At 46.2% G+C, this 14,504-nt stretch overlaps 1 long non-coding RNA gene across 1 annotated transcript in view; it reads left to right on the forward strand.

The window, feature by feature from the left end:
• Positions 1-11,920, forward strand: part of LOC138667148 (uncharacterized) — a 30,751-nt gene extending 18,831 nt beyond the window's left edge. The window contains exon 3 of the long non-coding RNA XR_011318615.1: positions 11,598-11,920. This is a non-coding gene — a long non-coding RNA (uncharacterized lncRNA). The remainder of the gene's footprint in view (positions 1-11,597) is intronic.
• The last annotated feature ends 2,584 nt before the right edge of the window (positions 11,921-14,504 follow it).

The raw sequence follows: 14,504 nt of genomic DNA on the forward strand, positions 1-14,504 counted from the left end.
ATCCCCCACAAGTGACCCCATTTTGGAAACTAGACCCCCCATGGAACTTATCTAGATGTGTGGTGAGAACCTTGAATGCCCAAGTGCTTCACAGAAGTTTATAATGCAGAGCCGTGAAAATAAAAAATATTTTTTTTTTCCACAAAAAAGATATTGTAGCCCCCAAGTTTTTATTTTTACAAGGGTAACAAGAGAAATTGGACCCCAAAAGTTGTTGTTCAATTTGTCTTGAGTATGCTGGTACCCCATATGTGGGGGTAAACCACTGTTTGGGCGCACGGCAGAGCTCGGAAGGAAGGAGCGCCGTTTTGGAATGCAGACTTTGATAGAATGGTCTGCGGGTATTATGTTGCATTTGCAGAGCCCCTGATGTACCTAACCAGTAGAAACCCTCCACAAGTGACCCCATTTTGGAAACTAGACCCCCCAAGGAACTTATCTAGATGTGTGGTGAGAACTTTGAATGCCCAAGTGCTTCACAGAAGTTTAGAATGCAGAGTCGTGAAAATAAAAAATATTTTTTTTTTCACAAAAAAGATTTTGTAGCCCCCAAGTTTTTATTTTCACAAGGGTAACAGGAGAAATTGGACTGGAATAGTTGTTGTCCAATTTATCCCGAGTACGCTGATGTGCCATATGTGGGGGTAAACCACTGTTTGGGCGCACGGCAGAGCTCGGAAGGGAAGGAGCGCCTTTTTGGAATGCAGACTTTGATAGAATGGTCTGTGGGCATTATGTTGCGATTGCAGAGCCCCTGATATACCTAAACTGTAGTAACCCCCCACAAGTGACCCCATTTTGGAAACTAGACCCCCCAAGGAACTTATCTAGATGTGTGGTGAGAACTTTGAATGCCCAAGTGCTTCACAGAAGTTTAGAATGCAGAGTCGTGAAAATAAAAAATATTTTTTTTTCACAAAAAAGATTTTGTAGCCCCCAAGTTTTTATTTTCACAAGGGTAACAAGAGAAATTGGACCCCAGAAGTTGTTGTCCAATTTATCCCGAGTACGCTGATGCCCCATATGTGGGGGTAACCCACTGTTTGGGCGCACGGCAGAGCTCAGAAGGGAGGGAGCACCATTTGACTTTTTGAGCGCAAAATTGGCTGTCGTGTTTGGAGACCCCCTGATGTACCTAAACAGTGGAAACCCCCCAATTCTAGCTCCAACCCCTAACCCTAATCCCAACCTGATCCATAATCCTAATCATTAACCCTAACCATAATCACAACCCTTACCCCAAAACAACCCTAATGTCAACCCTAACCATAACCCTAATCAAAACCCTAAATCCAACACACCCCAATCCTAATCTCAACCCTAACCTCAAACCTAACCCTAATCCCAATACACCCCTAATCACAACCCTAACCTTAACCCTAATCCCAAACCTAACCCTAATCCCAAGCGTAACCCTAATGCCAACCCTAACCCTAATACCAACCCTAATCCAAACCCTAAACCTAATCCCAGCTCTAACCCTAACTTTAGCCCCAACCCTAGCCCTAACTTTAGCCCCAACCCTAACCCTAGCCCTAAGGCTACTTTCACACTTGCGTTGTTTGGCATTCCGTCGCAATCCGTCGTTTTGGACAAGAAACGGATCCTGCAAATGTGCCCGCAGGATGCGTTTTTTGCCCATAGTATTGCCGACGGATCGTGACGGATGGCCACACGTCGCGTCCGTCGTGCACTGGATCAGTTGTGTTTTGGCGGAGCGTCGGCACAAAAAAACGTTCAATGAAACGTTTTTTTGTACGTCGCATCCGCCATTTCTGACCGCGCATGCGTGACCGTAACTCCGCCCCCTCCTCCCCAGGACATAGATTGGGCAGCGGATGCGTTGAAAAACTACAGCTGCTGCCCACGTTGTGCACAATTTTCACAACGTGCGTCGGTATGTCGGGCCGACGCATTGCGACGGCCCCGTACCGACGTAAGTGTGAAAGAAGCCTAACCCTAAATTTAGCCCCAACCCTAACCCTAAATTTAGCCCCAACCCTAACCCTAAATTTAGCCCCAACCCTACCCCTAACCTAACCCTACCCCTAACCCTAACCTAACCCTACCCCTAACCTAACCCTAGCCGTAACCCTACCCCTAACCCTAACCTAACCCTACCCTAACCCTAGCCGTAACCCTACCCCTAACCTAACCCTAGCCCTAACCCTACCCCTACCCTAACCCTACCCCTAACCCTAACCCTACCCCTACCCCTAACCCTAGCCCTAACCCTAACCCTACCCTACCCCTAACCCTACCCCTAACCCTAACCCTACCCCTAACCCTAACCCTACCCTACCCCTACCCCTAACCCTACCCCTAACCCTACCCCTAACCCTAACCCTACCCCTAACCCTAACCCTAATTTTAGCCCTAACCGCTGTTCTCCTGCCGGCCGGCAGATGGAGACAGATGGCGGGCGCACTGGGCATGCGTCCGCCATGTTCTTCTGCCGGCGGCCAGGAGGAGCAGCAAGAGGATCCAGGGACCTAGGTGAGTATGCTAGGGTCCCCGAATCCCCCTATTTCTCTGTCCTCTGATGTGCAATCACATCAGAGGACAGAGAATTACACTTTACTTTTTTTTTTTTTTTTGCGGTCGCCGGTAAACAGTTAATTACCGGCGATCGCAAAACAGGGGTCGCTAAAACCGACCCCCGATCATGCTCTTTGGGGTCTCGGCTACCCCAGGCAGCCGAGACCCCAAAGATTCTCCCGGTGCCGGCCGGCGGGCGCACTGCGCATGCGCCTGCCATTTTGAAGATGGCGGCGCCCACCGGGAGACACGAGGAGCATCGGGGGAGCTAGGTGAGTATTGGGGGGCCACCTGGGACCCCTTTTCTCTGTCCTCCGATGTGCGATCACATCGGAGGACAGAGAAATTAAAAAGAGATCGCTTTTTTTTTTTTTTTTTTGCGATCGCCGGTAAACGGTTAATTACCGGCGATCGCAAATGCGGGGAGGGTTAAAAACCCCCCGAATCATGTTCTCTGGGGTCTCGGCTACCCTCGGCAGCCGAGACCCCGGAGAAAATCGGCCTGTGGGGGGCGCTATACACTTTTTCCACAGCGTCGTTAATTAACGGCGCTGTGGTTTAAGTACCCTTAGCGGCCGCCGTTAAAAGGCGTATCGGCGGTCGCTAAGGGGTTAAACATTATTTTAATGAAATAAAAACAAAGGTTGTTTTAATATTTTATTGAACGCCCAATCCAATCACTGAAGACCCTCGTTCTGTAACAAAAAAAACATAATAAACCAACAATATCCTTACCTTCCGCAGATCTGTAAAGTCCAACGATGTAAATCCATCTGAAGGGGTTAAAATATTTTGCAGCCACGAGCTTTGCTAATGCAACATTGCTCATGTCTGTAAAACCCCGGGGAATGAAGGTAAAGTAGGTCATTGACCTATATTTACCTGCATTTGCGGTGAGGCGCCCTCTGCTGGCTGTTCCTAGATCGTGGGAACTTTCCTAGAAAGCTCCCAGGCTCGAGTTCATATGACAACCAGCAGAGGGCGCCTCTTATGATCTCGAGCCACTAACTGACATTAGTAGTGTGGAATATGCAAAAAAATGGTGATATGAGATGGTTTACTGTATGTAAACTATGTCTCATATCATGTCGGGTTTAGGAAGGAGAAAGCAAAAGCCGGTAATTGAATTACCGGCTTTCTGCTATATCGCGCTGGATGAAATATTAATATATATACATATATGTGTCTACTGACATATATATATATATATAGACAGTATATATATATATTTTTTTTTTTTAACACATGGATCCCTTGTATATCCGTATGTCGGTTTTGCAAGCCTGCGATAAAAACACGCAGTACGGATGACATGCGGATTACATACGGAGGATGCCATGCGCAAAAAACGCTGAAACACCCTGCCTACGGAGGAGCTACGGACCACTATTTTTTGGAACTTTTCAGCGTATTACGGCCGTAATATACGGACCGTATTTTCATACGCTGAGTGTGAAGCCGGCCTTAGACTGTATGTTTTCTGTGCCAGAAAAATGAGACACAGATGCCACACACAGGACTGCCACTGATGCAGATTTGTCAATTTTAATCTGCACCCTTTTTTTTTTTCTTCAGGGAGACTAGTGAATAAATCTGGGCCACTGTATTAGAGTATATTTTCTGTGGCAGAAAGTGGCTTGAAGAGATATAATGAAAAAAAAAAAAAAAGGAACTGTCCTTCAATTACTATCTCCCTGCAGTAATCTCAGCCAGGTATGGCAGGCAGCAATAAGGAGTGGACTGATGCACAAATTAAATAAAAAGTGTGGACAAACCAAAAAGATAGCTGTGCAGAAAGGAAGGAACAAGAGGATTTGTGCTTTGAAAAAAGCAGTTGGTTTGCACAGCGGCGTACACACAGCAATGCAGCTATCAGGGAGCCTTCTAGGGCAGCCCAATGAGCTACAGCGCTGAGGGGGAAAAATGTAGCTTCCACTGTCCCTGCACACCGAAGGTGGTGTTGGGCAGTGGAAATCGCTACAGCACAAGCGGTTTGGTGGTTAATGGACCCTGCCTAACGCTATCCCTGCTTCTGACGAAGCGGCAGCAACCTCTCCCTAAGCTCAGATCAGCAGCAGTAAGATGGCGGTCGGCGGGAACGCCCCTTTATAGCCCCTGTGACTCCGCAGACAGCAAGCCAATCACTGCAATGCCCTTCTCTAAGATGGTGAGGACTGAGACCTATGTCATCACGCTGCCCACACTGTGCATCCACCTTCATTGGCTGAGAAATGGCGCTTTTCGCGTCATTGAAACGCGACTTTGACGCGAAAGTCTCGTACCGCATGGCCGACCCCGCACAGGGGTCGGGTCGGGTTTCATGAAACCCGACTGTGCCAAAAGTCGGCGACTTATGAAAATGAACGACCCGTTTCGCTCAACCCTACATATAACAAAAACCCCATATCATATTTCATACTACACCTCTTTACATGCCCCTTATTAAATCAAATGAGGAGTCCCCTGCTCTGGACCCCCAACCTCTATGAGCTACTGCATATATAGTTAAGAGAACCTGTTAGTGCATTTTTACATATGGAATTTGTGATTGTGTGGATGATTGTCTGTTGTGAATTCTGTGGCTGAGTTCACTTCTGTGGTCACAAGTGGTATTGCAGTCTCTGGGCTTCCTTCCTCAGGTGTTTTGGTGAGCTCGTTGGCTGCCTTGCTATTTAGCTCCACCTGAGTCTGTCTTCCTTGCTCCTTGTCAATGTTCCAGTGTTGGATCTGAGCTACTGCATCTTTCCTTGGGCCTGCTGCTCTGCTAGATAAGTGCTTCTAGTTTGTTTTCTGTTTTTTCTGTCCAGCTTGCTATTAACTTTTGCTGGAAGCTCTGAGAAGCAAAGGGGTGCACCGCCGTGCTGTTAGTTCGGCACGGTGGGTCTTTTTGCCCCTTTGCGTGGTTTTCGTTTAGGGTTTTTGTAGACTGCATAGTTCTCTTTGCTATCCTCGCTCTGTCTAGAATATCGGGCCTCACTTTGCTGAATCTATTTCATTCCTACGTTTGTCTTTTCATCTTGCTAACAGTCATTATATGTGGGGGGCTGCCTATTCCTTTGGGGTATTTCTCTGAGGTAAGTCAGGCTTGTATTTCTATCTTCAGGCTAGTCAGCTCCTCAGGCAGTGCCGAGTTGCATAGGTAGTGATAGGCGCAATCCACTGCTGCTTATAGTTGTGTGAGGATAGATCAGGTACTGCAGTCTACAGAGATTCCACGTCTCAGAGCTCGTCCTATTGTTTTTGGTTATTGCCAGATCTCTGTATGTGCGCTGATTACTGCACGCTGTGTTGCCTGATTGCCAGCCATAACAGTACAAGGAGCCACGCCAATGATTCCCAATAGAGGGAAAAAAGAAATCCTGACAGCATTTTTTTTTCTTAGCTCTGTCTTCAGTCTTTTTTTTCCCCTAGACATTTGAGTGCTTCAGGACACAGCTGTGGACATGGATATTCAGGCTCTGTGCTCCTCAATGGATAATCTCGTTGTAAATGTACAAAAGATTCAAGATACTATTGATCAGAAATCGATGCTAGAACCAAGAATTCCGATTCCTGATTTGTTTTTTGGTGACAGAACTAAGTTCCTGAGCTTCAGAAATAATTGTAAGCTATTTTTGGCCTTGAAACCTCATTCTTCTGGTAATCCTATTCAACAGGTTTTGATTATTATTTCTTTTTTGCGCGGCGACCCACAGGACTGGGCGTTTTCTCTTGCACCAGGAGATTCTGCATTGAGTAATGTTGATGCATTTTTCCAGGCGCTGGGATTGCTTTACGATGAGCCTAATTCAGTGGATCAGGCTGAGAAAAATCTGCTGGCTTTATGCCAGGGTCAGGATGATGTAGAAGTATATTGTCAGAAATTTAGGAAGTGGTCAGTACTCACTCTGTGGAATGAATCTGCACTAGCGGCTTTGTTCAGAAAGGGTCTCTCTGAAGCTCTTAAGGATGTAATGGTGGGATTTCCTATGCCTGCTGGTTTGAATGAGTCTATGTCCTTGGCCATTCAGATCGGTCGTCGCTTGCGCGAGCGTAAATCTGTGCACCATCTGGCGGTATTGTCTGAGAGTAAACCTGAGCCTATGCAGTGCGACAGGACTATGACTAAAGTAGAACGGCAAGAACACAGACGTCTGAACAGACTGTGTTTCTATTGTGGTGATTCTACTCATGCTATTTCTAATTGTCCTAAACGCACTAGGCGGTTCGATAGCTCTGCCGTTATTGGTACTGTACAGTCCAAATTCCTTTTGTCCATTACCTTAATGTGCTCTTTGTCATCGTATTCTGTCATGGCGTTTGTGGATTCAGGCGCTGCCCTGAATCTGATGGATTTGGATTATGCTAAACGTTGTGGATTTTTCTTGGAGCCTTTGCGGTGTCCTATTCCGTTGAGAGGAATTGATTCTACACCTTTGGCCAAGAATAAGCCTCAGTACTGGGCCCAGCTGACCATGTGCATGGCTCCTGCACATCAGGAAGTTATTCGCTTTCTGGTACTGCATAATTTGCATGATGTGGTCGTGTTGGGGTTGCCATGGCTACAAACCCATAATCCAGTATTGGATTGGAACTCTATGTCGGTAACCAGCTGGGGTTGTCAGGGAGTACATGGTGATGTTCCATTTTTGTCTATTTCGTCATCCATTCCTTCTGACATCCCAGAGTTCTTGTCGGACTTTCAGGATGTATTTGAAGAGTCCAAGTCTGATGCCCTACCTCCGCATAGGAATTGTGATTGTGCTATCGATTTGATTCCTGGTAGTAAATTCCCTAAGGGTCGTTTATTTAATTTGTCCGTACCTGAACACACCGCTATGCGCAGTTATGTGAAGGAGTCCCTGGAGAAGGGACATATTCGCCTATCGTCGTCACCATTGGGAGCAGGGTTCTTTTTTGTAGCCAAGAAGGATGGTTCGCTAAGACCGTGTATTGATTACCGCCTTCTTAATAAGATCACTGTTAAGTTTCAGTATCCCTTGCCATTGATTTCTGACTTGTTTGCTCGGATTAAGGGGGCTAGTTGGTTTACTAAGATTGATCTTCGTGGTGCGTATAATCTGGTGAGAATCAGGCAGGGAGATGAATGGAAAATGGCATTTAATACGCCCGAGGGTCATTTTGAGTATCTGGTGATGCCGTTCGGACTTGCCAATGCTCCATCTGTTTTTCAGTCTTTTATGCATGACATTTTCCGTGAGTATCTGGATAAATTCTTGATTGTTTACTTGGATGACATTTTGATCTTCTCAGATGATTGGGAGTCTCATGTGAAGCAAGTCAGAATGGTTTTCCAGGTACTGCGTGCTAATTCCTTGTTCGTGAAGGGATCAAAGTGTCTCTTCGGTGTGCAGAAAGTTTCATTTTTGGGGTTCATCTTTTCCCCTTCTACTATCGAGATGGATCCGGTTAAGGTTCAGGCCATCCAGGATTGGACTCAGCCGACATCTCTAAAAAGTCTGCAGAAATTCCTGGGCTTTGCTAATTTTTATCGTCGCTTCATCTGTAATTTTTCTAGCATTGCCAGACCATTGACCGATTTGACCAAGAAGGGTGCTGATTTGGTTAATTGGTCTTCTGCTGCCGTGGAAGCTTTTCAGGAGTTGAAGCGTCGTTTTTGCTGTGCCCCTGTGTTGTGTCAACCTGATGTTTCTCTTCCGTTCCAGGTCGAGGTTGATGCTTCTGAGATTGGTGCAGGGGCAGTTTTGTCACAGAGAGGTTCTGGTTGCTCAGTGTTCAAACCATGTGCTTTCTTTTCCAGGAAATTTTCTGCTACTGAGCGTAATTATGATGTGGGCAACCGAGAGTTGCTGGCCATGAAGTGGGCATTCGAGGAGTGGCGTCATTGGCTTGAGGGTGCTAAGCATCGCGTGGTGGTTTTGACTGATCATAAGAACCTTACTTATCTTGAGTCTGCCAAGCGCTTGAATCCTAGACAGGCCCGTTGGTCGTTATTTTTTGCTCGTTTTGATTTTGTGATTTCATACCTTCCGGGCTCTAAAAATGTGAAGGCGGATGCTCTGTCTAGGAGTTTTGTGCCCGACTCTCCGGGGTTATCTGAGCCGGCGAGTATCCTCAAGGAAGGAGTCATTGTGTCTGCCATCTCCCCTGATTTGCGGAGAGTGTTGCAGAAATTTCAGGCTAATAAACCTGATCGTTGTCCGGCCGAGAAACTGTTCGTCCCTGATAGGTGGACTAGTAAAGTTATCTCTGAACTTCATTGTTCGGTGCTGGCCGGTCATCCAGGAATCTTTGGTACCAGGGAGTTGGTTGCTAGATCCTTCTGGTGGCCATCTCTGTCACGGGATGTGCGTGCTTTTGTGCAGTCCTGTGGAATTTGTGCTAGGGCTAAGCCCTGCTGTTCACGTGCCAGTGGGTTGCTTTTGCCCTTGCCGGTCCCGAAGAGGCCTTGGACACATATTTCGATGGATTTCATTTCTGACCTTCCCGTTTCTCAAAAAATGTCGGTCATTTGGGTGGTCTGTGATCGCTTTTCTAAAATGGTCCATCTGGTGCCCTTGGTTAAATTGCCTTCCTCCTCTGATTTGGTGCCTTTGTTCTTCCAGCATGTGGTTCGTTTACATGGCATTCCTGAGAATATTGTTTCTGACAGAGGTTCCCAGTTTGTCTCGAGGTTCTGGCGAGCCTTTTGTGGTAGGATGGGCATTGACCTATCTTTCTCCTCGGCCTTCCATCCTCAGACTAATGGCCAGACCGAACGAACCAATCAGGCCTTGGAAACATATCTGAGATGTTTTGTTTCCGCTGACCAGGATGATTGGGTGTCATTTTTGCCGTTGGCTGAGTTCGCCCTTAATAATCGGGCCAGCTCGGCTACCTTGGTCTCTCCATTTTTCTGCAATTCTGGGTTCCATCCTCGTTTCTCTTCAGGACAGGTTGAGTCTTCGGACTGTCCTGGTGTGGATCCTGTGGTGGACAGGTTGCAGCAGATCTGGACTCAGGTAGTGGACAATTTGACCTTGTCCCAGGAGAAGGCTCAGCTTTTCGCTAATCGCAGACGCCGTGTGGGACCCCGACTTCGTGTTGGGGATCTGGTTTGGTTATCTTCTCGTCATATTCCTATGAAGGTTTCCTCTCCTAAATTTAAACCTCGTTTTATTGGTCCGTATAGGATTTCTGAGATTCTCAATCCGGTGTCTTTTCGTCTGATCCTCCCAGACTCCTTTTCCATACATAATGTATTCCATAGGTCGTTGTTGAGGAGATACGTGGCACCTATGGTTCCATCTGTGGAGCCTCCTGCCCCTGTTTTGGTGGAGGGGGAATTGGAGTATATTGTGGAGAAGATTTTGGATTCTCGTGTCTCTAGACGGAAACTCCAGTATCTGGTCAAATGGAAGGGTTATGCTCAGGAAGATAATTCCTGGGTTTTTGCCTCTGATGTCCATGCCCCAGATCTTGTTCGTGCCTTTCATGTGGCTCATCCTGGTCGGCCTGGGGGTTCTGGTGAGGGTTCGGTGACCCCTCCTCAAGGGGGGGGGTACTGTTGTGAATTCTGTGGCTGAGTTCACTTCTGTGGTCACAAGTGGTATTGCAGTCTCTGGGCTTCCTCCCTCAGGTGTTTTGGTGAGCTCGTTGGCTGCCTTGCTATTTAGCTCCACCTGAGTCTGTCTTCCTTGCTCCTTGTCAATGTTCCAGTGTTGGATCTGAGCTACTGCATCTTTCCTTGGGCCTGCTGCTCTGCTAGATAAGTGCTTCTAGTTTGTTTTCTGTTTTTTCTGTCCAGCTTGCTATTAACTTTTGCTGGAAGCTCTGAGAAGCAAAGGGGTGCACCGCCGTGCTGTTAGTTCGGCACGGTGGGTCTTTTTGCCCCTTTGCGTGGTTTTCGTTTAGGGTTTTTGTAGACTGCATAGTTCTCTTTGCTATCCTCGCTCTGTCTAGAATATCGGGCCTCACTTTGCTGAATCTATTTCATTCCTACGTTTGTCTTTTCATCTTGCTAACAGTCATTATATGTGGGGGGCTGCCTATTCCTTTGGGGTATTTCTCTGAGGTAAGTCAGGCTTGTATTTCTATCTTCAGGCTAGTCAGCTCCTCAGGCAGTGCCGAGTTGCATAGGTAGTCATAGGCGCAATCCACTGCTGCTTATAGTTGTGTGAGGATAGATCAGGTACTGCAGTCTACAGAGATTCCACGTCTCAGAGCTCGTCCTATTGTTTTTGGTTATTGCCAGATCTCTGTATGTGCGCTGATTACTGCACGCTGTGTTGCCTGATTGCCAGCCATAACAATTGTCCCCAATAAAAATGACAGCTTTTTTTGTAGAGCTCCGATGTGCCAGTCATGAGAAATGTAGTGTAGATTCCAGACGTAAATTGTGCTGCAAGTGCACTGAGGGTGTGTCAGTGCACCTGGACTGCTTCTTCCAAGTGCACTGACACGCCCCAAGTGCACTTCCAGCCTGATTTACATATGGCTTGTACACTAGATTTTTCATAACTGGCACATCGGAGCTTTACCAAAAAGGTATCATTTTAATTGAGGGACAATCATCTGCACAACCACTACTTCCACACGTAAAATTACATTGGTAGATTCCCATTAATCCCATTTCCAGTTGTCCATATATTAAATGAACACATTCATCTCAATGATGCCGCATAAAGTGCCCCGCATCACTCTCGAGAATGGGGTTCTGAAATTTTGTGTTAAAATGGTGCAGCGGCTGAGCAAACAGGTCACCACTCCATTCATTGTCTACAGGATTGCCGGAGCTAACTAACGTATCACAGTCTCATAGACAATAAATGTATATGCAAAGCAAATTCAGAGCCACCTTTTCAGGATCAGTGGTGGTCCCAGTGGACGGACCCCCCCTTCCCAGGATGAGAAAGTAATTACCTACCCTATGCCTAGCTGATAACCTGTTGAGCTGGGACTAACCCCTCTTTATTATTGCATCTCTGCAGTGGATTTCTAGATCTGTATCCAAAAAACAGATCACAACCACGATCATGGATGATGGTTTTAAGTGAATTAAATATTTACTATAAATTCCATAAATCAGCGTCTGACAGTGTGTGTTCTCTCTTTTGCAGTTGGTGTTGAATCTGTAGTAAAAGGTTGCTATAATAAATAATAAATGTGATGAACGCCCTTCTTATATACCAGATGGTACTTCATATGAGTCAAGCTGCTGTGATTCGAATCTGTGCAACTCTGCCATCACTATCAAGATGTCCTTCGTTGCTGCCGGCGTCCTGGTCCTGGTGTCTCTATATGCTTCCAAGTTTTGACCTGGATGAGTCGGATGAGCTGATTCACCAGCTACTATTGCACCCAACGCCTTCTTCTGCGACGTACTGACATACATATGCCAGACATGTATATTCGTATTACCTATGCTTATCCAATAAAATAAATTCTGTATGGTATTTTGTTTTTGCTATTGCATATACAGTGCCTTGCGAAAGTATTCGGCTCCCTGGAACTTTTCAACCTTTTCCCACATATCATGCTTCAAACATAAAGATACCAAATGTAAATTTTTGGTGAAGAATCAACAACAAGTGGAACACAATTGTGAAGTTGAACGAAATTTATTGGTTATTTAAAATTTTTGTGGAAATTCAAAAACTGAAAAGTGGGGCGTGCAATATTATTCAGCCCCTTTAACTTAATACTTTGTTGCGCCACCTTTTGCTGCGATTACAGCTGCAAGTCGCTTGGGGTATGTCTCTATCAGTTTTGTACATTGAGAGACTGAAATTCTTGCCCATTCTTCCTGTGGGTTGCAAAAGTCTTATGAATACAATGTACAAGCCGTCGATAAACCGTTGATCTTTGCAGGTTTTTATTGTTAAAGTGGCGTGATGATGTGCCCTTCATAGTTGCCATCCCAAAAAATGAGAACATCATCAATGTACCTTACCCAAAACAGAATGTGACTGGTGTAGTATGATAAATCATCACAAAATACAAGTGTATCTTCCCACTACCCTGAAAGAAGATTTGCATAAGTGGGGGCACAAGTCGTGCCCATAGCGGTACCTTTAGGGGAAGTTAGTGGTTCTTGTTTTTTAATAGCATGTATGATGGCAGGCCTATATTTATGCATGTAGGATTGGGATCAGAATATACTGTGGTGGTCCGCAGCGATCAATTACCTTCCTGTGTTTGGGGATTATTTTGACTGGGAAACTCTTATAAAAAATATATTAATCTTTTCTATACATCGCACTATGTTTTTTAATTTTTTAGTACACTTCTTCCAAACTATTATTTGATAGAATAAAAGTTAATTTTTAGTCTAGATCTTTAGTTTAGGGGTTCTTTATGCCTTTAGTAATACGTAATTATGTAATGAATTACCTCTACGCTGACTGAGGAGCAGTGATCTCTTTCTACACTCACAGCTGAAAAACACACTAATGTCTTACTCCAGGTTCAGACAATTGAATTTCATGGTCCATATACAGATCACAATGCCAGTATTATCGTGGGTCTAATGACTTGAACTTCCAGCCTCATTGGCTTATATGAAGATGGAAGGTTGGGTCAGTAGACCCTAAGTCAATTTGGACACTGTGGTCTGTATTCAGACTGTGAATGTACCCAGCCTTAAAGGAACCCTGACACATGCAGAAACATGTTTTACCTACACATATAGGAGTAATTTGCAGGCAGATAGCAGGCTTGCAGGAGTAGCGGCTACAGTGAATAAATGAAGTTATGTCCTCACTGCAGCCGGTCGTTTCTAGCCATAGCTTGCTATAATCACTCCCTGGCACTTTGATTGACATCCTACTCTGAACATACACATGACAAACCCACACCGTAGAGCAGCCCATCAATCAACGTGCCAGGGAATGATTACTGCGCATTCACTATTTAGTGAGCAGTAGCAAGCAGCTGCAGGGAGAATAAAACTTCATTTTCTCAATCTGCAGTGTAGTGCACAATCAATGTAAGCCTATGCGAGCCACAGACTTGTTGTGCACCTCTGTTGTGCAGAACTGCAGCGTTTCTGCACCCTTAGACTTGCATTGAGTCGGGCACATCCGCAGCAAAACCGCAGATGTAAAAAAGATCTGCAGTTTTGCTGCGGATGTGGGTCCAAGAAACGCTGCAGTTCAGGAGGAGGGAAGTGTGTGGGCGGTGACTGTGCATGTATGTGTGTGTGGGCGAGGTCTGTGGGCTGTTCGGATGTGTGCAGTGCTGTGCGGGACTGTTCGGGTGTGTGTGGGGCTGTTCGGGTGTGTGTGGGACTGTTCGGGTGTGTGCGGGGCTGTTCGGGTGTGTGCGGGGCTGTGCAGGTGTACGGGATTTTATCTCTTGCAGAAGCACACATGTAGTGTATGCAATATTTTGCCCTTGCGGCTTCTACTATATAGGTAAAACTTTTCGCCCGCTTTTTGTGCGCATACGGGAACATTTTAACTCTGTACGAACCGGCAAAGGGGTCCCTCGTCTCATTCATCATGTCAGACAGTTTCACAATGCCGATATTAAGTTGCTTTCGTTTGCAGGTTTAGAAAGAGTTTCACTGCCACCTGGTGGCGGAGACTTGAATAGGACTCTTCTGAGAAAAGAAGCGATGTGGATCATACGCACAAATGCACAAGGACCGTTGGGACTTAATGAGAAGATCGACATGTCGGTCTTCTTGTGAGAGTTTTTTTCCTGCCGTTATTGCAATTACTGTTTATACTGTTTTATGAGTCGTCTGTATCCTTGTTTTATTTATATTATACACTTTGTTTGCTATATTGTCCAGTAGGGGGGGGGCTGCGGGTTGCGGCCGGGGCGCGTCCGAGGGTGAGTATATGCCTATTAGGAATATGCTCGCCCTCAGACGCGCCCTGGTTGTGGCCCGCAGCCTTCCTTCCTGGGAGCCGGCGCTTGGGGGGCCTTTCGGTGGCGTCGCGGCTTCTGATTGGTCGCGTGAGCGGTCACATGGGCGTCGCGCGGCCGGTCGGAGGCCGTGGCATCGTCGGGGGGTCCTT

This window comes from Ranitomeya imitator, chromosome 2 (assembly GCF_032444005.1).
Source record: "Ranitomeya imitator isolate aRanImi1 chromosome 2, aRanImi1.pri, whole genome shotgun sequence".
In the NCBI taxonomy this organism is placed as follows: domain Eukaryota; kingdom Metazoa; phylum Chordata; class Amphibia; order Anura; family Dendrobatidae; genus Ranitomeya; species Ranitomeya imitator.